The 27728-nt window shown below is 42.5% G+C and overlaps 1 long non-coding RNA gene across 2 annotated transcripts; it reads right to left on the bottom strand.

Moving 5' to 3' along the window:
• LOC124720344 lies at window positions 1-27510 on the bottom strand. 2 transcript variants are annotated; one of them, XR_007006130.1, is made up of 6 exons: window positions 27452-27510; window positions 25076-25262; window positions 20114-20230; window positions 13105-13315; window positions 3333-3620; window positions 1-916 (listed from the first exon to the last, which is right to left on the bottom strand). It is a non-coding gene; the product is annotated as an uncharacterized LOC124720344 (long non-coding RNA). The 2 variants fall into 2 exon arrangements; XR_007006131.1 differs by lacking the exon at window positions 20114-20230.
• Between the last annotated feature and the right edge of the window lie 218 nt (window positions 27511-27728).

The raw sequence follows: 27728 nt of genomic DNA, 5'->3' as shown, positions 1-27728 counted from the left end.
TCCTCCAAAGATTGTATTATTATTTTTAAAAAAAAGTGAAGCTGAGTACCTTCTAGACCAGTATACAAAAAGTTGCATTTCAGAATGTACTACAAGCCTTACAACAAGGAAGAGAAAGGGAAGATGAGTATTATGAAAACCGTTTACACACGTTCTACTGTTGCTACCTCTCCCTACAGTGTCTAACTCATTGTGCCAAGTGCTGTGTGACCAGCCGTCTAAATTATTAACTTACTTCAAAATTAATACTGGGCTACAAGAGTGTGGTGATGGTCACTATACACACTCACCCTGAAGCCAGGTGCAATATCAATAGTTGTCTAACTCAGCTACATTAACAGTAGTTGTTTAATACAGTCCCCTACATTACCTAATTACTGGAAACAATTTCCTATCAAAGTGTATGATGCTATGTTACACTAATGTAACCTGCACAATACTCTAATTACTGCTGTATAAGCCTTACAGCTAGAATGTATCTTCAGTTGTGATCTCTCACTGAATTTACTCGTGTCTGCAGTACACAAATCTCACATTGGTAGCAGTACTTGCATCACACGGTGCTTCCGTCATCTGCTGTCATCTTACCAGTTTATATTTAAATAAAGAAAATTGAAGAACTGCCTAAAATCATTCCTTTCCCACACACCTGCCGTGCTGCTGTTACAATACATACTACCCTCTCTCGCAGGAATATGCACTTTCACTCTCACATCACAGGACACCACAGTAAGTTCTTTCTGCTTTCCACATTTCCCGTGGCCCGACGCCGCATCAGCAGAGTGCCTGCAGGGGGCGCCACGCAGCGACTGGCCGGATAGGCGCCACTGCCGACAGTGCCCTCACTGCCCCAGATGGCAGTCTGCGGAGCTATGCCTCTGACGAACTGTGCGGCTGGTGGAGCAGTGTTACGAATCTGTGAAGACAATCACATCACAAAACTCAACACACGAGACATCAATGCTATTTCACTCTAAAAGAACAACAACCATTACTGCTTGCAATATTTTATGAATCTGCAGATAGAAAGAACTCGGCATTTTCCTATAATAAATAAGGGAACAACACAACTGTCAGCTGGGGATTCCCATTGATTAACAAGTAGCAACTACAGCCTATCTCACAAACGACGATTTCGCAGCACAATTTTGATACAGTCAAACAGTATACCATGGAAAATGGACTAGAGACCCATTTTGTTTATTATAAAACAGCTGAACCAACTGGAAACAATAATACAGTCAGATGTGAGAGACATGACATGCAAACTATAAAATTTCTAGAATGAGATTTTTCACTCTGCAGCGGAGTGTGCGCTGATATGAAACTTCCTGGCTGATTAAAACTGTGTGCCGGACCGAGACTCGAACTCGGGACCTTTGCCTTTCGCAGGCAAGTGCTCTACCAACTGAGCTACCCAAGCACGACTCGGGCCCGTCCTCACAGTTTTACTTCTGCCAGTACCTCGTCTCCTACCTTCCAAACTACACAGAAGCTCTCCTGCGAACCCTGCAGAACTAGCACTCCTGAAAGAAAGGATATTGCGGAGACATGGCTTAGCCACAGCCTGGCAGATGTTTCCAGAATGTATGGTAGAGCACTTGCCCGCGAAAGGCAAAAGTCCTGAGTTCGAGTCTTGGTCCGGCACACAGTTTTAATCTGCCAGGAAGTTTCATAAAATTTCTGGCTTCTTAATATTGCCACATATACACTTTGCCATGAAACTAGCTTCAACCAAACAATCAGCATCTCCCAAACAATCAGCATCTCCCAAACAATCAGCATCTCCCAAACAATCAGCATCTCCCAAACAATCAGCATCTCCCAAACAATCAGCATCTCCCAAACAATCAGCATCTCCCAAACAATCAGCATCTCCCAAACAATCAGCATCTCCCAAACAATCAGCATCTCCCAAACAATTACAGTTGCTCTTTCGGCAGGAGGTAGGTCAACTAAATGCAGCAACGGAACATCAGACAGTCCATGACACTAGACACAAAACATGACACACATCGGGTAGATTCATACAGATCAAATGACAATGAAAATGGCAAGAAATTAAATTTCCTACTTTGGCCCATAAATCAAGCAAGTAATTCTAAATGCTGGCATAAGCCTAACAAGCGACTTATCATTACATTAATTGAAATGTAGATGTTTCTGTCGATATAAGCTACACCATTTCCTTTATTTTCAGCGAGTGTTATACTGGAATAATTTTTGTAAAACGTTAACTATTCAGTATCGATAGAGGTGACCACAGCTGCAGACAGTGAGACTTTCGCACTTCAGACCTTCAACAGGTCTGTACAGCTGCTGTCCTTCACGTTGTGAGTTGTCAGTGACAATTTCAAACCTTGATGAGAAGATTTCATTTCAAAAATATTTCAGAGTTGTACTGATGCAGGTGACTCAGATTATGCATGTGCAATGTACAGTATGTGTGTCATTATAACGACATTGGGCATTTATGATGTCAACTGTTTTCCACCCCAACAAACAAACAAAGCAGGACAGCAAATATAAATGATTCAATCACTGAATGAGTATTTCGAACACTGTGACCTCATCTGCCCCAAAGACTTCGAATTTCATGGACATCAATCACATGAAATTCAGTTTGCACTTTTCTCTTCGTGTGAAAGCCCGGCAGAGGCGTTACATCCTGACTCAACAAAAAGTCATCCTATGAGGTATTAAATTAAATTTCTGGTTGTATTAATATTTGCACAGTAACAAGGAAGCAACATCTGGCCTTGGATGGTGAGTCATCACAGAGATGGAAGGAGCTTCAAGTGTACCCCATGGAAGTTATTTGGTACCCTTGCTGTTCATGTAATCAGCTAGTAGAAATTGTGTGACAGAGGGAGAAGACGCATATGTAAAAAAGTACAGAGTGCATGACGTTCTATACCTCGTAAGGAATGGTAATATTTTGACTGAACAGGATGCCAAGCTATGTTGATGGAGGTGAGGATGGGACAGATAACACTTCCATAAAAATGTGGAATGAGATACTAATGTCCTGTCTGTGACGAAGCCATCAGAAATAGAGCTCAAGCGGGAACTGGAATACTGATGGAAGCAACTCAGATGTGACCCTCCAATGGAACTGTCCTAACATTCACTTTCAGCTCTTTAGGGAAATAATGGAGGAACTAAATCTCAACGGCCAAATCGGGTTTTGAACCACCGTCTTACTACAGCGTCATCTCACACAGCACGTTTTTCTAAGTATAGAGGATGGTTGAAGATGAATACCCATGTATGGCCAGTTTGTGATTTTGTTAATTTAGTCGATTTCAGTTCATCTTAAATGTTCACTCTACCTTGCAGTTTTTGTTTCAAGACGCCATCACAGCAGTCCGTCTATTGCTTCCTGCCATGGTGGACCGGGCATCTGGAAGAGTGATGGCGCCTTAACGGTGGGACTCTGCACTCAGGCGGCTGCACAATGTGGGAGTGCCGTGAGAGGGCAGCAGCTGACAGAGCTGGCGAGCAGTCGGCCCACGTAGTGCCGAATGCCACCAACAGAGAGCAGATGCAGACTCTTTGCCGCCTCGTGTGAATTCTCCGCAACGCATCTGCTGTATCTGCTGGATGACCTACACAAACACCTGTGAAAATAATGACAATTATTTTCTGAATATATGTGACACAACTGAAGTGGAGGAAACAGTAAAACCTGCAAACTGCATCATATTCATAAAATGGTCTGTCTTTTCTACTTTGTTTAACTATAACAATTCACACTAGTGTATTAAGCAAAAACTTCTACAGTACTATTATTAAAACAAAACTGTGAGATATATATATGAATACAATGGAGGGAAACATTCCACGTGGGAAAAATATATCTAAAAACAAAGATGATGAGACTTACCAAACAAAAGTGCTGGCAGGTCAATAGAAACACAAACAACCGTGTGTGTTTGTGTGTCTATCGACCTGCCAGCGCTTTTGTTTGGTAAGTCTCATCATCTTTGTTTTTAGATGTGTGTGTGTGTGTGTGTGTGTGTGTGTGTGTGTGTGTGTGTGTGTGTGTGTGTAAAAAAAAACAAAGATGATGTGACTTACCACACAAAAGTGCTGGCAGGTCGGTAGACACACAAACATACACACAAAATTCTATCTTTCGCAACCAACGGTCGCTTCATCAGGAAAGAGGGAAGGAGAGGGAAAGACAAAAGGATGTGGGTTTTAAGGGAGAGGGTAAGGAGTCATTCCAATCCCGGGAGCGGAAAGACTTACCTTAGGGGGAAAAAAGGACAGGTATACACTCGCATACACACACACACAAGCAGACATTTGTAAAGGCAAAGAGTTTGGGCAGAGATGTCAGTCGAGGCGGAAGTACATAGGCAAAGATGTTGTTGAATGACAGGTGAGGTGCGAGCGGCGGCAACTTGAAATTAGTGGAGGTTGAGACCTGGCGGGTAACGAAAAGAGAGGATATACTGAAGAGCAAGTTCCCATCTCCGGAGTTCTGACAGGTTGGTGTTAGTGGGAAGTATCCAGATAACCCTGACAGTGTAACACTGTACCAAGATGTGCTGGCCGTGCACCAAGGCATGTTTAGCCACAGGGTGATCCTCATTACCAACAAACACTGTCTGCCTGTGTCCATTCATGCGAATGGACAGTTTGTTGCTAGTCATTCCCACATAGAAAGCTTCACAGTGTAGGCAGGTCAGTTGGTAAATCACGTGGGTGCTTTCACACGTGGCTCTGCCTTTGATCGTGTACACCTTCCGGGTTACAGGACTGGAGTAGGTGGTGGTGGGAGTGTGCATGGGACAGGTTTTACATCGGGGGCGGTTACCCTCAGAAACCATCGTTGTAACCATTGATGCCACTTCCCTATACACAAATATTCCACACGTCCAGGGCCTCGCTGCGATGGAACACTTCCTTTCGCGCCGATCACCTGCCACCCTACCTAGAACCTCTTTCCTCATTACCTTAGCCACCTTCATCCTGACCCACAACTTCTTCGCTTTCGAAGGCCAGACATACCAACAACTAAAGGGAACAGCCATGGGTACCAGGATGGCCCCCTCATACACCAACCTATTTATGGGTCGCTTAGAGGAAGCCTTCTTGGTTACCCAGGCCTGCCAACCCAAAGTTTGGTACAGATTTATTGATGACATCTTCATGATCTGGACCCACAGTGAAGAAGAACTCCAGAATTTCCTCTCCAACCTCAACTCCTTTGGTTCCATCAGATTCATCTGGTCCTACTCCAAATCCCATGCCACTTTCCTTGACGTTGACCTCCACCTGTCCAATGGCCAGCTTCACACGTGTGTCCACATCAAACCCACCAACAAGCAACAGTACCTCCATTATGACAGCTGCCACCCATTCCACATCAAACGGTCCCTTCCCTACAGCCTAGGTCTTCGTGGCAAACGAATCTGCTCCAGTCCGGAATCCCTGAACCATTACACCAACAACCTGAAAACAGCTTTCGCATCCCGCAACTACCCTCCCGACCTGGTACAGAAGCAAATAACCAGAGCCACTTCCTCATCTCCTCAAACCAGAACCTCCCACAGAAGAACCCCAAAAGTGCCCCACTTGTGACAGGATACTTTCCGGGACTGGATCAGACTCTGAATGTGGCTCTCCAGCAGGGATACGACTTCCTCAAATCCTGCCCTGAAATGAGATCCATCCCTCATGAAATCCTCCCCACTCCACCAAGAGTGTCCGTCCACCTAACCTGCGCAACCTCTTAGTTCATCCCTATGAAATCCCCAAACCACCTTCCCTACCCTCTGGCTCCTACCCTTGTAACTGCCCCCGATGTAAAACCTGTCCCATGCACACTCCCACCACCACCTACTCCAGTCCAGTAACCCGGAAGGTGTACACGATCAAAGGCAGAGCCACGTGTGAAAGCACCCACGTGATTTACCAACTGACCTGCCTACACTGTGAAGCTTTCTATGTGGGAATGACCAGCAACAAACTGTCCATTCGCATGAATGGACACAGGCAGACAGTGTTTGTTGGTAATGAGGATCACCCTGTGGCTAAACATGCCTTGGTGCACGGCCAGCACATCTTGGCACAGTGTTACACCGTCCGGGTTATCTGGATACTTCCCACTAACACCAACCTGTCAGAACTCCGGAGATGGGAACTTGCCCTTCAGTATATCATCCTCTTCTCGTTACCCACCAGGCCTCAACCTCCGCTAATTTCAAGTTGCCGCCGCTCGTACCTCACCTGTCATTCAACAACATCTTTGCCTATGTACTTCCGACTCGACTGACATCTCTGCCCAAACTCTTTGCCTTTACAAATGTCTGCTTGTGTCTGTACGTGCGGATGGATGTGTGTGTGTGTGTGTGTGTATGGAAGTGTATACCTGTCCTTTTTCCCCCCTAAGGTAAGTCTTTCCGCTCCCAGGATTGGAGTGACTCCTTACCCTCTCCCTTAAAACCCACATCCGTTCGTCTTTCCCTCTCCTTCCCTCTTTCCTGATGAAGCAACCGTTCCAGATAGGTCACAGAAGTCTGAGTTTGCAACAGTAATTTTAACTTAGATAGCGGCTGTCGTCATAGTGTACAGACAATGTATTTCAGAAATGAATGTCGTCCCCTTATTTTCAATGTCCAGCAGTTTTCGCGGCACTTTGTGAATTGGCGGTCATCATAATTGCTTATGCATGTCATGCTGTCAAATTACAAACTAATGAAGTGAGCAGAAATGTGACGATTGATTGATTGTTGATTGATTAATTGAGAGGGCTTATGGGACCAAACAGCAAGGTCACCAGTCTCGCGATTCCGATGTTAGTCACAGAAGAAAGAGGGTCCACTAAAAGTGGCCTAATTCAGTCAGGGGATTCAAATTATAACACAATGAAGATTAAACACACACAATAAAAGGCACAAAGGGTAAAACCAAATCTAAAATCTGGAAGAAAGGGGGGCAGTCTTCCTATGGGGGAGCGGTCATGGGGTCCCAGACCGAGAAGACTGGAAAAGAGGTCCCAACCACAAACATCCTGCTCCTGCTCCAAGCCTAAAGTGGAACATTATATCTGGAAATAAAAGCCACTTCAAGGAGGAAACTGAGGACCAGTTCAACCATCTGTGAATCGTCTGTTAATATTAAATTTAAGGAATTGGGAAAACTATACTTTGCACCAAGGGCCAAAAGAAGGGGACATTCCACCAGTATGTGGGATACCGTCAGTCCGGCCCCACAACCACATTGTGGGGGTCATTACGTAGGAGGAAACAATGGGTGAACCTGGTATGAACAACATGTAGACAGAATAAAACAGTGGACTGCTTCCGAGAGGAGTGGAAGGAAAAGAACTTAGGACCCTGGAACAGATCAGTCCTAATCCGTTGTCTAGGCACCATCCATGGGGAAGCAGTATATGGGAGGAAAAATGCGGGGTGCATTCCAGTGAGTGGCGATGGAGATCCCATAAGGGGGAAGTGAGACATGCCAGCTGGCAATCCCACCCATGGGCGGGTGTCAGGAGGGAGACATCAATCGGCAAAGAGCAGGGAACACGAAAATTGGCAAATGGCGATTGCATAAGAAACCAGGAGTTGGCTCCGTCGTATGTGTAGAGGGGGAATCCCCACTTCTGTGAGGAGACTACCAACAGAGCTAGAGTGAAAGTCACCAATAGCCAGACGCATCCCACAATGGTGGACAGGTTCAAGTATTTGCAGAGTGGAAGGAGCCACTGAGCCATAAACCTGACAACCTGACAACCATCTGGCCAAGACCAGAGCACAGTGAAGGTGGCGAAGAGTGGTATGGTCTGCATCCCAAGATGTGTGGGCCAGGAGGCGGAGAGCATTAAGCTTCCGTGTCATGTATTCTTTAGGTGGCAAATATGGAGCAGCCATCTCAGCTTGTTATCAAAAATAAGGCCCAAGAAATGAGACTATGCTACAACATTGAGGAGTTGGCCGCCTGAATAAAGTTCTGGATTGGGGTGTACTGTGGGTCGACAACAAAAATGCATAACCCACATTTTGGAGTGAGAAAACTGGAAGCCACGGGAGGTGGCCCATGCAGAGGCCCGTCGGCTGGTGTCTTGGAGCCGGTGCTCAGCAGATGCTACCGAGTGGGAGCTGCACCAGATGCAAAAATCATCAATGTACAATGCCTGTGTAACCAGAGGCCCAGCAGAGGTCACAAGCCCATTGGTGACAATGAGGAAGGGTGTGACAGCACAGAACCCTGTGGGATACCATTCTGCTGAATCAAAGGGGCGCCGAGTGAAGTGCCAACTCGAACCCAGAAGAGCCAGTGAGATGAAAATTCACGGATAAAAACTGGTAGGGGACCACGGAAGACCCAGTCATGGAGGGTAACTAAAACGTGACGGTGCCAAGCCATGTCATATGCCTTACGTAGGTCAACAAAGACTGCGACAACATGCCAGTGGTGAGTAAAGGCCTGTCGGACGGCTGTTTCCAATCTTGAGTAAATGATACGTTGGAGGTCGTCCTGCCTGAAAGCCACACTGATATGGGGACAAAAAGCCCCAAGATTCGAGTATCCTACACAATCTGGAGCTAACCATCCTCTCGAACAGTTTAGCAGTTTACAAAGTACATTCATAAGGCCGATTGGGAGGTAGCTGTCAAGAGACGCTGAGTTCTTCCCGGGCTTAAGGACAAGGATAACTATACTGTCTCGTCATAGTGACGGAAAGGCACCCGTGAGCGAAATGTGGTGGAAGAGCCCGAGATGTTGCCTCTGAAGAACGTCGATGTGTCGGATCATCCGGTTGTGGATGGAATCCGGGCCTCGGGCCGTGTCTCGTTAAGAGGTAAGATCCCGCTGAATTCCCATTTGCTGAAGGATCCATTATGGGACAGTATGGTGTGGGATGAAACAGAGGGGCATCTGTTCAACTCTGCATTTCTGCTGGAGAAAGGGAGCAAGATAGGAAGAGGATGCCGATGCCATTGCAAAGTGTGTCACGAGACGTTCAGTGAGGAGCAGCCGATCAGTGCACAAAGCACCTTGAACGTTAAGACCCTGGACAGTTAACTGTCGCTGGTGGCCCAGAAGGCTACAGAGCTCAGACAAAACCTGCGATGAAGAGACATACGTTCCCAGGGAGGAAACGTAGTGCTCCCAGCATTCCTTTTTACTCTGCTTAGTAAGGTAATGAGCCTTAGCACAGAGACGCTTAAAAGCCAGGAGGTCAGTCTGTGAAGGGTGTTGCTTAAATTGCTGCAGCACTCATCAGCAGTCCTGCACAGCAACTGCGACATTCTCGGTCCACCACGGTACAGGTTGACGACGAGGGGGACCTGTGGATAGGAGGACAGCGGTGCCACCAGCATGAAGAATAGTGGCAGAGATGCCTGGCACGACTACATCAATTGAATTCGAGAGGGAGGTGTCGAAGAGCACAGCGGAATCCCAACGTGGGGGGCAATCTGCCTGGCGGCAGCAGGGGAATGACAGAATCACAGGAAAGTGGTCACTGTCACAAATGTCATCATGGGATGATTAATGTAGGGAAGCCACCAGAGCAGGGGAGGAGATCGTGAGATCGATAGCAGTAAAGGTGCCTCAAGTGGCACAGAAGTGGGTAGGGGAATCATCATTCAGGAGAGACAAATTGAGGTCCATTGTAACAATACGAGTCAAGATAGATGTAACGGAACTTGAATGGCGTATTTGCCTCTATTGCTTACGGTAGAGAGATTGATCTTTCGGTCCTGTCTGTATATTTATATATAATATTGCATGAATAAAGGCTGAGCGAGTGTAAAGCTATCGTTAAAAAACACACGCCGCGCAATTTGTTGCGATTTGGTCGGTCATAATAATATGTTTTTGAATGCAATTAAAATATACCGGCAATACCTGTTTACTGTTATTGGAAATAATATGTAGTAATTTAATGAGTAAGGTAGCAGATCCTATAAGAAGAGGTAAAATTGGGCATATTGAGGTGTTTTGCTTTATATCGACGAAGCCGATGATACGGCGTCATTTTTTCGTTTACTCTTAGAAATAAACAAGTAAAGAAGCGCTAATTGTGCACTGTGAAAAAATTTAGGGGCGCGTTTTAAATAACTACGGTATACAATCAGAGTAACAAAAGGACATTTAATTATACAAAATCGCGGATAGCGAAGTGTGGTCATTAAATTGAGTACACCTACAGGGCGGTCAATTCCGGGATAAATCTATACGCATCTCACAAGGGACGCGATATTGAGACCGTTTTTTTTTTTAAGAGCTGACTCCAATTTATGAAAAGGAGAAAAAAATGTTAATTTTTACGCAAACCCTTAATAATAGTGGACCGGAGAGAAAAGTGTGTAATTGTCTTACGCCTAACAAACATTTGTTGCGGGCGGTGGCTAAACTAGAAGAGTCAATAACAAAATACTGTATCATCATCATTGACTGTTGGTGTCGAGCAACCAAAACTGTTCGTCAAAGGGTTTCGATGGAACTTGGGAGTCAGGGTTCAGGCACTCGCATATACTCCACATCAGAGTGTGGACGAAGGTGAATGCGAAATACAACTGTGAACAAAGTAACGTTAAATTAAACAGAAGAAACAAGACAGTTTAGTCATATCTGTTATTATTCCATAAACTGTAATATTTCTTATTTTTGTACGAAGCCTTTATAGATGATCTTTATGACAATTTGCTTTGAAGGGATCTCGTTACGAGTTAAGTTTTGGGGACCAGATCAAGAAGGGGTAGTTCGTAGATCGTAACTACTGCAGCTATCCTGGAATCAGGCGCTACCGTGACCGTTGTGTGTTGTCAATGACTTAAGGTTACCATATTACATACTCTAAAATCGATGCGCCTTTCCACCTGGTATAACGGTGCCTCACGGCAACGTCAACACCGACGACGAAGGAAGATACGGTAGACCATAATAAGTTAGTCAATTAAGAGACCACTACCCACTCAAGTGACACTCCACCACAGTGGGAGGTGGACACGAAGTCCCAGAGGAGGAGAAACGGGGGGAGGGAATAGCTGGATTGGTAGACCTGGCAATGTATGGAAGTGACCTACCTGGAGGGAGGTAGACACTGCAAATGGTAATTGCCGGAGTTGATTGCACTCACGTCACTACTGCTTCCAGTGTAGTACGTAGGGGGATCCAGTCACCAATTACATCTGAGCGAACCGAAGTGCAGACCCCACGAGATGCTACCCCAGAGCCCGCACTGTTCCTACGGCACACCCGATAACCCCAAAATGTTGGACAGTGGTCAACATGGTAATGCGCTTCAGAACGCAGAATAGGAGGAGACAGAACATTGCATTTCCACTAAGTGACGACAGTACCCATTGCAGTTCCACTGGATGATCATGTGGTGAGAGTCCAAGTTAGACATAAAGAAGCTGAAAGGTCATGTCACTCGGTCAGTAGTCGCCACCGACAAGGATGGGGTGATATCCATAAATAAGACGTCGGGGTAAGATTGCGAAGGGGGACACTTCTTCGGCCGGGGAGGGGAAGTGGCTCCTGGACAGAGGTCGTGGGAACTGCAGGGGATGGGGAGGGAAGAGGGTGACGGGACTAGAGTAAGGAAGTGATAGGAGGAGGAAATGAAGTAACAGAGGCAAAAGTTTAAGTTAGTGACAATGGAGTCTCTCATACTTTTGGCATAAGACAGGCAATCCAGGGACACGCATTCTTGGATCTTCTTTACTATCTTGCAACCCGGGCAATCCGACTAGTGAGGGGAGTGGTGGTCAGCACAATTGACACACACAGGTGGTGGAACAAAGCGGCTTCCCTCATGGAATGGGTCTGCCGTACAGGGGGAAGACATATGCCTGAAACGCAAGCACCGAAAGCACCACATAGGTGGATGGATGTCGCATCTGTAGCACATAACCTTGACCTTCTACAGGAAGGTATCCCCCTCAAAAGACAGAAAGAAGGCATTGGTATCAGTGTGGTTGTCTCTCAGACCCTTCTGCACATGTCCAACAAAATGAACGCCACATCACTCAAGATTGGCCCAGAGTTCCTCATCAGCTTGCAGGTTGAGGTCTCTCTGAAAAATCACTCCCTGGGCAATTTTCAGAGAGTGGTGAGGCGTATTAGACACTGGGGCATTGCCAAGATGATCACAAACACGAAGAGCTGCACACTGGGTGGCAGAAGCAGGTTTGATCAACAGGGGGCTCAACCGCGTCTTACTAACAGACTCTCCTTTGCCAAACTTGTCCTTGATACTCTCCACAAAAAACAATGGCTTTGTGGTGGAGAATGTGTCCCCATCCGTCCTAGTACAGACGAGGTAGCAGGGAAAGCATTTCATCCAAAGATGGCGAGTCTAGCCCTCCTCCCACGGTGTATATGATACACTAGTTGGGATGGAAGTCATTAAAGCAAAGATGTTTTTCGTCGCGGCGAGATCTATATACGAAATTTCAGTCACCAACTTTCTCTTCCGAATGCGAAAATATTTTATTGAGCCCAACCTACATAGGTAGGAATGATCATCAAAACAAAATAAGAGAAATCAGAGCTCGAACAGAAAGGTTTAGGTGTTCGTTTTTCCCGCGCACTGCTCGGGAGTGGAATGGTAGAGAGGTAGTATGATTGTGGTTTGATGAACCCTCTGCCAAGCACTTAAATGTGAATTGCAGAGTAATCATGTAGACGTAGATGTAGTCAGCAAAGTGAAAGCTGCTAGGTCATATAAACCAGCATTCAATGATCCTTCACCATTCAGAGAGACGGCCGTTTGGGAAAGGCCAGATTTTTGAAGCTTCATAAACTTCATGTGCCAAGCATCAGCCCTGATACCATCTACTCTGATCAGGGGCTCTCCTGTTGGATGCTACCCAGCCACAGCAAGGGCCACCTGGCACGGTGGTCATTGCTGCAATTTCTGATTCTCCAGGAAGACAAGCAACCAGTCCTTGGCATAGGTGGGGAGGAAACAGCTCAGAGTTGAGACTCTTATGTCTTAAGGGAAAAGTAATTTCATCACCACCACCACCACCACCACCACCACCACCACCACCACCACCACAAATAACAATTATTACAGATTTCTACAAAGCAACGGAGAACTGCTAAGCAGCACTTGCAATCACCTACCTCTTGCATGCCAGCTGGTCCTAGTACTGCATGCGCACACGCTGGTGCTTCGTCTCCTGCTGCAGCGTCTTGTGCCGCTCCTATGTCACCACGCGCTGCTGCTCAACCATCTGCTCAATGTGTGCCTCGTACTCCTTCAGTTTCGAGGCATGCTCTCGCCGCCACGTCACTTCCTGCAGCTTCGACAGCTCGAGGGCCTCTTTTGCGTGCCCTGTGTGGTACACAGAACAAGTGGCCATTAGGGTGGTTGCTGGACTGATACATGGGCTAAAGTGTATTTACAGGCCATTAGGGTGGTTGCTGGACTGATACATGGGCTAAAGTGTATTTACAGTGTTCCACGACTCTCTCGTTGTGTGCTGATGTTGGAAATTCGTTATCACTCCTCCTAGCCAAGCGAGTGATAGCACACAGTTGCCAATGAGAGTGATTGAATGTAATCGTTTCTTTCGGCAAAAATACGAATTTATAGCATCTGTTTTTGATATGGAGTATGCCAGAACAACTTTTACTGGTCTGCTTTTTTTGCATTTTAAGGCTGCTTACTGATTTTTATATTTCTCTAGTGACTGGAAAAAACAATGTGCTGTCAGAATGACTTTTACTGCACCCCAAGGCATAGGCTACTTTGGAGTGTGACAACTTGTGTGTGAGCTGGCGAAGTCAACGAATACTGACACAATATGACTTTCGTGATGAGTTAATTATACGCCGAGTTCAAGTCTGTTGATCAGTTCAGGTACCTGAAAAGCTGGTAAAATAGTTACAATCAAATACCTATTGACGTACACTCATGCTCATAAATTAAGGATAATGCTGATACATGGAGAAACAACGCTCTGGTAGGCAGTTTACGTGTTTAAATCACCTCTCGGGGTATGACCGTACGGTGCATTTGATCTGCTGTCGTTGCACGGTGGCACTGGCAAGCAGTCCACATACGCAGAGGTGTGTTGGTGCATGTCAGAGTACGGTGCAGCGAGTAAGTCTGCAGACGTTTTCAGACGTGCTAATGGTGACTGTGTGTGTTCAAAATGGCTCAAGGAATACATATTGATGATGTTAGGAGGGGTAGAATATTAGGGCGACTGGAGGTTGGTCAAACACAGCAGGTCGTAGCACGGACCCTCCGTGTGCCACAAAGTGTGATCTCAAGATTATGGCAACGATTCCAGCAGATAGGAAACGTGTCCAGGCGCTACAGTACGGGACGTCCACAGTGTACAACACAACAAGAAGACCGATATCTCACCATCAGTGCTCGCAGACAGCCACGGAGTACTGCAGGTAGCCTCGCTCGGGACCTTACCGCAGCCACTGGAACAGTTGTCTCCAGACACACAGTCTACAGACAACTGAACAGACACGGTTTATTCGCCTGGAGACCTGCGAGATGCATTCCACTGACCCTGGTCATGGGAGAGCCCGTAAAGCCTGGTGTCAAGAAAACAGTACATGGTCACTGGAACAGTGGTCCCAGGTTATGTTCACAGACGAGTCCAGGTATAGTCTGAACAGTGATTCTTGCAGGGTTTTCATCTGGCAGGACACCAACCCCTTAATGTCCTTGAAAGGGACCTGTACGGAGGTCGCGGTTTGATGGTGTGGGGTGGGATTATGATTGGTGCACGTACACCCTTGCATGTCTTTGACAGGGGAACTGTAACAGGTGAGGTGTATCTGGACATCATTTTGCACCAGTATTTCTGCCTTTTCAGGGCTGCAGTGGGTCCCACCTTCCTCCTGATGGAGGATAACGCACGGCCCCACCGAGCTGCCATCGTGGAAGAGTACCTTGAAACAGAAGATATCAGGCGAATGAAGTGCCCTGCCTGTTCTCCAGACCTAAATCCCATCGAGCACGTCTGGGTTGCTCTCGGTCGACGTATCGCTGCACGTCTTCACACCCCTAGGACACTTCAGGAGCGCCGACAGGCACTAGCGCCAGAATGGGAGGCTACACCCCAGCAGCTGCTCGACCACCTGATCCAGAGTGTGCCAACCCATTGTGTGGCCTGTGTAAATGTGCATGGTGATCATATCCCATTTTGATGGTGGGGTACGTGAGCAGGAAACAGTGGCGTTTTGTAGCACCTGTGTTTCAGGGTGGTTTTCTCAACTTATCACCAATACCGTGGACTTACCAATCTCTGTCATGTGTGTTACCTGTGTATCTATGCTATTAGTGCCAGTTTTGTGTAGTGCCACACATTGGGTGGCACCACATTCTGCAATTATCCTTAATTTATGACATAGTTTCTGCTGGCACTAGATGTCTATGGGTCAATCCGTGTGAAATCAGCTAGCCAAAGTATCAATTTCGACCTCATCAATTTAGATTTTAATCGAATTTGGCGCAATGTAAGGTATGTGCAATATATTATTTGTACATTTTAATTTCTTCTTGAGGTATTGATGTCATGAAATCAGAAAACTGATACAATTGCCAATGCATACTATTAGTTATTGCAAAATAACTCATTACCTATTTACCCTGAAAAGCTAGTTCTGGGCTCTTTTTGAAGCTCGTAAAATACACTTTTTGCTCATAAAACTGCCATGAAAATTAATGAATGATCATGCAGAGTATTCTTTAAATTTTTTCAAAAAGCTACAAAATTAAAATTCAACAAAAAATTTGTAATAGCTCTGTACATGATGAATATGTCCTGCAAGTTTGAAGCTGGAACTCTCTCACTGCACTAAAGTTACCAATCAGATAATTACATTCATAAATAATGTGAATGGTTAGACAAAAATTCTTACCTACAGCTGAACAGATCTAAATAGTTTTATTACTTTGTCTCCCGAGTTGTAACATTATAGGTCCTTTTAGTTGTGTTATGCAAATGAACTTTGCTGGTAATGGATTTCTTATGAAGAAGATAAATATCTGGTTTCAAGGGATAGGCACGTACTGAAGCAGGTCTATTCGGATGAAAAAACATTACTTTAACTTCATTAGTATCCTCCTTCACACTTAGAACACACCCATTCCATCACTTATCACAATAAATACAATCAACTAATCCAGATATATCTTCCAAATTGATTTTTTCTTGCAATGGTGCCAAGTTTTCTTCCTTGAACTCATCAGTCAGATTAGGTTTCTGTTCTTAGTTTGTGTGAAGTAATTGGTATGAAGGCACATAGTTTCTCAGTTCCTGCTGCTGTCTGCACATTTTTGAAGTGTCTAACAGACTAAGTTCTTTACCCTGATGCTATAGGACTGTTAAGTATTTAAATGTGTAACTTTCTATGTCCTCTGCACACCAATTATGAAGCTGAAGAGGAGTCATAATTTGATTATTGTACGGTTGCTGAAGACAGGCATGTACAGCCAATCACTTAACTGTTCCCGGTACACCATCAAAATGACCAGTCCCACAAGATGTCGCATATGAATGACATTCTGCAATAACCTCATGGTTACAAAGATTAATGAAGTTCTTTTTATTCTTCCATTGTGCTTCACATCAACCAATACAATAAATGTGTTTTGGACTTTTTAACTTCTAAGACAGAAACAGCAGAATATGTCATTGAGAAATATGTACAGCTGTGGTGTTGTGTTAAATATTCCGAAATTATTGCATAGCTCACGAGGTTCAAAGTATTACCCACACCTTTGTGATAAATCACAAAAGGATGCACTGTTGCTTGGGAATTAGTCCAGTGGTATGATTCGATTCCATCTTGCAGGACAAATGACTAACATTCCGCAAAGTTGCACAATACAGTGCACTCATTTTGGTGGAGTTCTGATTTCTGTTCAGTCTGGAAACTTGCCAGTTGTTCTGCAGTGAATGAATGGCTTAACAGAAATTTTAGTTTTCCATTTAACATATCAAGAAATTCTTCTGCTGAATGAGTTATTATTTCTAAGGCTGATCTGTCTGTATGTATGCATTATTTTACATCATATCATGAATCAGATTCAACTGAAACAATTCATAAATACAAGTTTAAAGTTTTTGTTCACCAGGACATTCTTCATAGTTGCCAAAATAACACTTTGATAGAGGGAGGGTTACTTATTTATCGTGATAGACAGTCCTTATATGAATTTAATTCAATTTCAGAACCTGAAGTAAGTTCTTTTAAATTAGCACCTATTACTATCTGTTCTACATTCTGATGGTGGGTGCATACCCACACACAATGCATACCTGGTGCACCAACCAGGACTACATGTTTTAGTTTTAATATGCAAAACTTGGTCAATCCTATCTCAGTCTCTGGGTGTTGCTGTTTAAAATGCATATATGCCTCATTTACATGGGTTAAAAGTGATTTCTTTTGTTTCTGTACCCTATCACTATTTATTTTAAAGAGAGAAAACCCTTCTTTCCAGGCATGCATCTAATAATGTTATCACTAGTATAAAATGTCTCAACGACTTTTACAACACCGGAATTTGTCCACAGCTTGTGGTCTAGTGGCTAGTGTTCCTGCCTCTTGATCACAGGGTCCTGGGTTTGATCCCCAGCCGGCTTGTGAATTTTCTCTGCCTGTGAACTGGATGTTTGTGTTGTCCTCCTCCTCCATTAATAGCAGAATTCAATGTTCTGCCAGGTTTCGGGTACAGAACAGGTAATATTCCACGCTTTTTTTTAAAAATCTTTTGCTTTTCTGACCACACTGTTAGAACCTTGAAACTTTTCTTCACGTTTTCTAATACTCAAACTCTGTGGTAGTATTGTAAGTATTAGAATTTGTTCACTCCTCTCTGTAGTACATTCAAATTTATCTTTAAGCTGTGAAATTACGTCAAGTCATTTTGTTGTAAGTTCTTCACATTCATTGGAGGGAATTTTATTTTCCAAAACATTCATCACCTTCTTTGCTTCTTTTTAAGATACCGTTTTTCTTGCAATCGCTTCATCACAATAGGGAATTTCCCCCACAGTCTGTAAGCTACTATTGAGTAATTCTATAGTAACTTTAGAAGTGCTAGTATCAACAATGTCATCAGAATCCTTTATCACTATATTTGGGTGCCCACTTTTTCCTTCTTCTGGACTATCATTGATTTCCCTTTTTCTTGATTTATTAAGCTCCATTTTGCAATTGCTACAGACTTTAAAATGCAAAAATATTGCACTTTGGTGAGCAGTGTTGATAGAAACAACCTACAAATCACATGCAATTAGCCTCCCATCTTTAGACAAAATATAAATTAGTTTTGGTTTCACACACTGTATCTTTCAACTTAAGGTCGGTATACTTTACGGTAATGAGCATATCCCTGGACAAAAGTTATAACAACTTTAAAGCAAATTTACATGCACGACTCCAGTCTCAGGCAACTGAAACCACACAAATGAGACTGTGTGTGTGTGTGTGTGTGTGTGTGTGTGTGTGTGTGTGTGTGTCCATCGTCTATATCTGTTACTAAGCATCTCCATTATGTGGTGAGTAGCAACTCTCCTTTTCGTAATCTTGTTACATTCCATCCTGGATTTTCCATTGTTTACACTCACATTTATAACTTGAAAGTTCTTTTGAGTTCCAGCTTGAAACTATCAGTTCGTATTAAACACATATGACTAATATTACATTACATTTAATCAAAATTTTAAATTTGTAAGTTTTTCACAAAAAGTAATTCAAAATTTTGAAAACAAAATTTTTGGTCAAACATTTTTATGTGAAATCTGAAACAAGCCTTTAGTTAAAACCCTTCATTTTCTCTATAAAATGAGCCCAAGATCAAATCTGTATCTTATGTAGAACTAGATTTACATTGCAGCTTTTGAATGACTGTAATGGAAATTTTGGCTAATTTATAAAAATTTCATTTAATGTTAGGTCTTAATCCAGATATATGAAGTTTCGAAAAATTTCGTATCTGACTGCAGGCAAGCTGTACCTAAAATATTACTGAAATCAAAGATTGTGAGGTTGTGACCCTTGTTGATTTAGCATGGGTTGACCCCCTGTATGTCATCACAGATATGATTAAGTATAAAGCCCTATCACATTCTGCCAACATGAACACCTACAGTGTCATTATCTGCCCTGTTGTCCTCTATGACAATATTATGAAAAGGAGAGACTGCTACCAATCATAAAGAGGAGATGTTGAGTCACAGACTGGAACTACAATAAGACTGTCAAACAGCAGACGGGATTGACAGACTGCTAAACATGAGCATCTTTTGAAGTAGACAACCCCCCCCCCCCCCCCCCCCACACACACACACACACACACACACACACACACACACACACACACACACACACACACAGTCTCGGGCCACTGAGGCCAATAGCAGTCCAGCCTCTTCATTAACTTTTACCCATGTTTCATCAACCAAAATTACAATTTTCGAACATAATGAATCTGACTGATTTACATGTTTAACCCTGAAGCAAGGGAATTTCATGTTTCTGGCACTAATCCTACTCAAATCATTGTCTATTTGCTATCCTACATATGCCCTACAAAAACGGAAATTTTGAAACAGGTATAACAACATAGAATTTTATGAAATCCTAATAATAAGAAATAGAATTTGTGGCTCACTGCATTCATCACCAACAATCCTTAATGGTCATAAACGTCAAAAAGATCCTGCATGGTGAAAATAACTAATAATCAGAAAAAAATTTATTTCAGTTAAAAAAATAAAATAAAAAATAAAATAAAAAAAGTGTCTGACTAAGTTGATATGTGGGAAGGATCATTGGTACATTTTCATTCACTGCTCCTTAGCATAATGCCTCCTTAAACAGCGATCCATAAAATACTTGTTCTGCAAAAATTACCACTGAAAATAACCTGTAAGGATGATATTCAAACACCCTAATGCAGCTTCCTCAATTACCATATGTTCTTACACTCAGTTCTGTTACATCCGTAGTTCCTTTCACATAAACATTGATGTCTACAATGGCAATACACCAAATAGAAACAGCTTTCACACAGTAGAATTATGGAAAGGCAACCAATCACCACATAACAAAGGTTGCAAGTGCTAGAAGGCACAGGTCAAAATGCACTTACAGTGTCAATGGCTGTTTTACTGCATGCTGTTGTTGGTGATTTATTTCCGTTGGTCGTAGCCAATCGGCTGATAGTATGCAGTAGTCACCGTAATTCGCTGAATCTAATGACTTGTCTCTGCAAAAGATAGGAACTGATTACTTATGTTTTCGACATGGATAGCATGAGATGCATATTGATCTGACTATTATTCATTATAAAATTAGTAAGTGGTTTTCATACATATTTCTTGTATTATTGTTTCTTGGAATATGACAGGATTTCTTGGGTCTTGTTTCATATTCCAATCTTGCAGCCCGACTACAAGTTGGCGAAGCCAATGAACGTGACTTCAGTAAAACTTGTGGTGGACTAATCTGTAGAGTAGCCCAATTTCATTCTGAAAACTTTGTGGAGTATTTTCAAAATGTCCCAATTTCCAACATTGTGGCTACACAGGAATCAGATATCCTAAATAGGGCTTGAGTGTCATACTCCTCCCCCCCAAATGACTGACAGACCTACAATAGTGATGGAGGTCTTGCTAGCTAGCTAGTTTTGTAAGACTTACATAGAGCCCCTCCTGTATTTTTCATAACTGATGTAAGACAAACATAATATTAATAACATTACTCACCATGTGGTGAGACTTTGTCTATTATGAGATAGGACCTTCCTCGATTTACTTTGCAGTTTCAGTTATACTGAAAACAGTTGAATGTGGGGGCTAACAAAGACCTTGAGCAACACTAGAGATCAACTTGTCGCCAAAACATTAATTTAGATTCAACTTCTTTGGCTTTGCCAACATACAGCTAACTGTCACTTCCCAACCTACCCAGAACTCAGTGTACACTGCAGATCAGTCTGGTACGACCAAAATTTAAAGATGGTCTGGCCATCATAAAAATATAACTAATGGCTTGCTTGTGAGTTACCAAAGCCAATGAATGTTAATACAAAATAGTAGTAACATACTGACCTAGAAGTCAGCCAAGCGTATATATTTGTGGTTGGAAACATCTGCCCCGTAGTTAATACATGTCATTATGATAGTGAATTCATTTTTTTTTTATTTTATAGATGCTAACTTTCACTGCCCCCTCCCCCCCCCCCCCCATCTCATGAACCATGGACCTTGCCATTGGTGGGGAGGTTTGTGTGCCTCGGCGATACAGATATCTGTACAGTAGGTGCAACCACAACGGAGGGGTATCTGTTGAGAGGCCAGACAAATGTGTGGTTCCTGAAGAGGGGCAGCAGCCTTTTCAGTAGTTGCAGGGGCAGCAGTTTGGATGATTGACTGATCTGGCCTTGTAACACTAACCAAAACAGCCTTGCTGTGCTGGTACTGCCAACAGCTGACAGCAAGGGGAAACTACAGCCATCATTTTTCCCTTCGGGCATGCAGCTTTACTGTACGGTTAAATGATGATGCCATCCTCTTCGTAAAATATTCTGGAGGTAAAATAGTACCCCATTCGGATCTCCGGGCGGGGACTATTCAAGAGGACGCCGTTTTCAGGAAAAAGAAAACTGGCGTTCTACTGATTGGAGCGTGGAATGTCAGATCCCTTAATCAGGCAGGTAGGTTAGAAAATTTAAAAAGGGGAATGGATAGGTTAAAGATAGATATAGAGGGAATTAGTGAAGCTCCGTGGCAGGAGGAACAAGACTTCTGGTCAGGTGAATACAGGGTTATAAATACAAAATCAAATAGGGGTAATGCAGGGGTAGGTTTAAAAATGAATAGGCTGCTACAAACAGCATAGTGAACACATTATTGTGGCCAAAACAGACACAAAGCTCAAGCCCACCACAGAAGTAGAAGTTTATATGCCAACTAGCTCCTCAGATGATGAAGATATTGAAGAAATGTATGATGTGATAAAAGAAATTATTCAGATAGCGAAGGGAGAGGAAAATTTTAGTCATGGGTGGCTGGAGTTCAATAGTAGGAAAAGGAAGACAAGGAAACGTAGTAGGTGAATAAGCAATGGAGCTAAGAAATGAAAGAGGAAGCCGCCTGGTAGAATTTTGCACAGAGTATAACAATCATAGCTAACACTTGGTTCAAGAATCATGAAAGAAGGTTGTATACATGGATGACGCCTGGAGATACTGGAAGGTTTCAGATAGATTATATAATGGTAAGACAGCGAGTTAGGAACCAGGTTTTAAATTGCAAGACATTTCCAGGGGCAGATGTGGACTCTGATCGCAATCTACTGGTAATGAACTGTAGATAAAAACTGAAGAAACTGCAAAAAGGTGGGAATTTAAGGAGATGGGACCCAGATAAACTGACAAAACCAGAGGTTATGGAGTGTTTCTGGGAGAGCATTAGGGAACGATTGACAGGAATGGGCGAAAGAAATACAGTAGTAGAAGAATGGGTAGCTTTGAAGGATGAAATAGCAAGGCAGCAGAGGATCAAGTAGGAGATAGTAGAAATCCTTGGGTAGCAGTAGATATATTGAATTTAATTGTTGAAGGAGAAAATATAAAAATGCAGTAAATGAAGCGCGCAAAAAGTAATACAAACTTCTCAAAAATGAGATCAACAGAAAATGCAAAATGGCTAAGCAGGAATAGCTAGAGGACAAATGTAAGGATGTAGAGGAGTATCTCACAAGGGATAAGACAGATACTGCCCACTGGAAAATTAAAGAGACCATTGAAGAAAGGAGAACCACTTCTATGAATATCAAGTGACAGGCAAAATACCCCCAGACTTCAAGAAGAACATAATAATTAAAATCCCAAAGAAAGCAGGTGTTGACAGATGTGAAAATTACCGAACTATCAGTTTAATACATAACGGCTGCAAAATACTAATGCAAATTCTTTACAGACGAATGGAAAAACTGGTAGAAGCCGACCTCGGGAGAGGTCAGTTTGGATTCCGTAGAAATGTTGGAACACGTGAGGCAATACTGACCCTACGACTTATCTTATAGAGGATAGATCAAGGAAAGGTAAACCTATGTTTCTATCATTTGTAGACTTAAAGAAAGCTTTTGACAATGCTGACTGGAATAATCTCTTTCAAATTCTGAAGGTGGCAGGGGTAAAATACAGGGAGCAAAAGGATATTTAAAATTTGTACAGAAACCAGATGGCAGTTATTAGAGTCAAGGGGCATGAAAGGGAAGCAGTGGTTGGGAAGGCACTGAGACAGGGCTGTAGCCTATCCCCAATGATGTTCAATCTGTATATTGACCAAGCAGTAAAGGAAACAAAAGAAAAATTCGGAGTAGGAATTAAAATTCATGGAGAACAAATAAAAACTTTGAGGTTCGGCAATGACATTGTACGTCTGTCAGAGACAGCAAAGGGCTTGGAAGAGCAGTTGAACGGAATGGACAGTGTCTTGAAAGGACGATATAAGATGAACATCAACAAAAGCAAAACGAGGATAATGGAATGTAGTCGAATTAAGTCGGGTGATGCTGAGGGAATTAGATTAGGAAATGAGACACTTCAAGTAGTAAAGGAGTTTTGCTATTTGGGGAGTAAAATAACTGATAATGGTCGAAGTAGAGAGGATATAAAATGTAGACTGGCAATGGCAAGGAAAGAGTTTCTGAAGGAGAGAAATTTGTTAACATTGAGTATAGATTTAAGTATCAGGAAGTCGTTTCTGAAAGTATTTGTATGGAGTGTAGCCATGTATGGAACTGAAACGGGGACGATAAATAGTTTGGACAAGAAGAGAATAGAAGCTTTCGAAATGTGGTGCTACAGAAGAATGCTGAAGATTAGATGGATAGATCACATAACTAATGAGGAGGTATTGAATAGAATTGGGGAGAAGAGGAGTTTGTGGCACAACTTGAGAAGAAGAAGGGACCGGTTGGTAGGACATGTTCTGAGGCATCAAGGGATCACAAATTTAGCATTGGAGGGCAGCGTGGAGGGTAAAAATTGTAGAGGGAGACCATGAGATGAATACACTAAGCAGATTCAGAAGGATGTAGGTTGCAGTACGTACTTGGAGATTAAAAAGATTGCACAGAATAGAGTAGCATGGAGAGCTGCATCAAACTAGTCTCTGAACTGAAGACCACAACAACTTTCACTAATTATTCAACATGCTCTTCTTTATAAACGAACTATTAGGGATAGCAACAAAGAATCTTCAAAGATTATTTTGGTACAAATAATATATGTACTTTGTGTATTAACTATAAAAAATGCAAAAGGAAAGGGGAAGGGGATGAATTCTCGCTGCTATGGAAGTTTACAAGGTTAATTTGCATTTAAATCAGATTCCTCAAAATGATTACCGTACAGACACTGGCCTACACAGACCACAGAAAATCCTACAGTCTATTCTACTTACAACTATACATTAAGTACGAATGGTAAACAGCTGCCACTTAGTGACCTGAGGTTGTAACGACTTAATTCAAAACAGAAGTTTCCCTAAAGCTCACATTAAATGGAGCAAGCACAAACAGTACATGGGTGCCTCATAACACCACTCGTCACAGGATCACCATATGACAGCTGCTTGTCTTTGTTGCTGTACAGGCCTACTATGAATGCATTAATGTGATCGAAATCTGTAATAACATATGATTGCTCAAAATTACAGGAATGGGAATGAGTTCAGTCAGTAGAACTTCTGATATCCCCACACTGACAATTGTCTGAGGGTAATCACTGATGTAATTAATATCTGTGCCAATAATATACTTCGGCATGCTGCAATAGAATGTACATTAACAAATTCAAGTCGTCCTAACATTAGTAGATCGCCAATTAGGAATCCTAAAACTTCTAAAACTATCGGTAAAGAGGCATAATGTCCGGCTGCTATTAACTTGCAAGCAGGGAGGTTATATAATCAGAAATATACATCGGGCGAAATTTACATACAGGAATTTTTGAGTTTGCTTGCTGCCTGAGCGGCTCTTTTCAGAGCTGAAGAATCAAACCGGTATGCCTCCATCTGAGATTTTCTGGCTTCGTACTCACCATCACCCCACGTGAGATGACGTGTTGCCGCTGCGACGTCTCCATCGGCTGGGGCAGTTGCTGCCCTCGAGATCCGGATAGCCATGCCATTTTTCTGCTCCGCTGTGTTTTATCTTCCTGTATCACCTCAAAATGTCGACGTACTCACAAAAACTTCACAGTTGCTCTCATGGTACTCCAATCTTATCTGCAACACAAGATTTATGCTTCTAAGATCTTCATGTGATCATTGCAACGATATTCGCTTCCTGATGCAACTTTAATTTGCACTTTGCTTTTATTTCCTTTCTTAAAACACGCCAGACAGAAATCACAGATGCGTTACTATCAATACCGCCAAGTATAAGCAAACTTTTTTTGCTTAATTTTCTTACGCAGAAACGATTAGGCTATTATAATTTAGGGCAAACATCTTCACATTTCTGGCTCCGATTCCGTTACGCAGCTAACGGGACATAATATGCGACCGCTACAGGTGCTGGGACTCACGGCATCATGAGGCAAAAAATCAAATCTAAATGATCAATGCAATTTACAAGTGGTAGAAATGTGCTTGTATAGACATGCAAAAAAGATATCACAAATAATAATGTAGTAAGCTACGTAGTGGCTCCTGAAACATTTCGTAGGTCATGTACGTTATACGATACACAGTAAAATACTCGTTGCAGACATGTATTCTGAATTTACTTTGCAGTTTTATTATGTGTAAACGAGGAAACTGTATTTAGTATGGTGCGAATGTTGACATCGGCCTACTCAGCAGATCAATCTTTCACCAAAAACTATTTCGTATTCACCAACTCAACCAAACTGTAATCTAACAATATAACGTATACCATGGGCTATTCTACAAATCATCCTGCCACCCTAACCAAGGTTTGCATTGGAATGAGCCTATCATATTTTAGCCAATATGGTTTTAATAATTATCGAATTGTTTTCAAACTCTTTGCTGATTCTGAAGAGCAATATGTATACATACTGCATAAACTGTATCTTATGAAAAAAATGTGCTTGTGCCTGCAGTAATGAAAATTATCAGTCTGACCAAAAATGTATCCAAGTAAGTTTTTTAAAGTTAATTGTTAAAAATTATTGTCATCTTGGTTCAGCAGGAGTCTAAATGGTTTAGGGACTTAAATAATTTGTCAAAGATCAGTGTGCTGTGGTTTGAGAATATTAAAAGCCGCAGCAAGTAAAGAGAGGTACAGGCATACTATGCACTGCTTTCCTATAGAGTTATTTTGTGGAGAAATGTAATTCATAGCATAAACGTATTTAAAATGCAGAAAAACAGCATTGGGAGTAATATGCAAGCTTGAAAAACTGGAGTACTGTAAACTTCATTTTAGTAACTTGGTGTTATAAATGTTTCCTGTTTGTTGTCCTTGAAGCACCTTCATACATAAAGACTATTTCATATATGGAATTACTTTGTAAAAAGCTACACAGACATTCAGTCAGATCTTGACAAGATGTGAATGTGGAGCAATGATTGACAGCTTGCTTTAAATGTTAAAAAATGCAGAACTGCATGTTTCACAAAATGCAAAAACGTGACATCCTACGAATACACTATGAGCAAGGTACAATTAGAATCGATCAACTTGTACAAATTCTTGGGTGTTGTAACTTGTAGGGATATGAAATGCAACCATCATAGAAAGTATTTGCACTGTCAGATTTGTTGGCAACTCAGAACCAAACCGGTGCATTGCAAACCTAACACATACCTCAAGTTACACTACAGATCAGTCTCACAACAGAAATCTTTTCCACTGTCACATTTGTTGGCTTCACCAACTCACAACGAAACAGTTGCATTCCAACCAACATCCAAATCGTTACATTTTATAATAACCTTGACCTCCGGTTAAATCAATCCATTATCGTGACATTAAGCTGTTTTATTGATTCACAAGGTAACTCTTCAATATTTCCAAAAAAATAAATATCTCCATCACCCCACCACCTCCTCAACATTTACCCAACTGCTACCTACAAATTCACTAACTCCAACATCAAAGAATTGCCGGCATCAGCACACAGTGCAAGAACCACCATACAGAAAGTAACTGTTAAGCAAAACTAGCATACAAATGAAATTTATGGTAATAGGATATGCACCAGTACTTAACCATAGAAGATTAGTGTCTCCAATAGGTTGACGTCCATTCCAAAATAGAAACTTAACTGGCACATACACCCTCCCCACACCTTTAAAAAAAAGAAATTTAGTGGACAATTCTTCCTCCAGACATTCTCGTCTAAATGGCTCAGTAGCACTGAGATTTCCTTTTCTCTCACTGTTTATTGCCCCCTCCCCAACACCCTTTAACTGTATTTGTGCATGCCACCCATCTGATTACTTACCTTCAAAAAATCAAGCCAGGAGAAGAGTGATTCCATGAAACAACATTCCATGGTCCAACCTTCTCTCTCTCTCTCTCTCTCTCTCTCTCTCTCTCTCTCTCTCTCTCTCTCTCTCCCCCCCCCCCTTTTTTTTTTTTAACCAATTCATCAATTCCTGTAACAACCCCCGAGCGGCCACTTTTGCCCCTTCTCACAATAAAATCCGAACAAACTTCCAAACAAAACGGATACCAATATATCAAAGTTTTACGATCTGTTTCTGTCTCATAGGCAGGAA

The sequence above is a fragment of the Schistocerca piceifrons genome, chromosome 11, assembly GCF_021461385.2.
Source record: "Schistocerca piceifrons isolate TAMUIC-IGC-003096 chromosome 11, iqSchPice1.1, whole genome shotgun sequence".
In the NCBI taxonomy this organism is placed as follows: domain Eukaryota; kingdom Metazoa; phylum Arthropoda; class Insecta; order Orthoptera; family Acrididae; genus Schistocerca; species Schistocerca piceifrons.
This window is presented reverse-complemented; position numbering and strand designations above follow the sequence as displayed.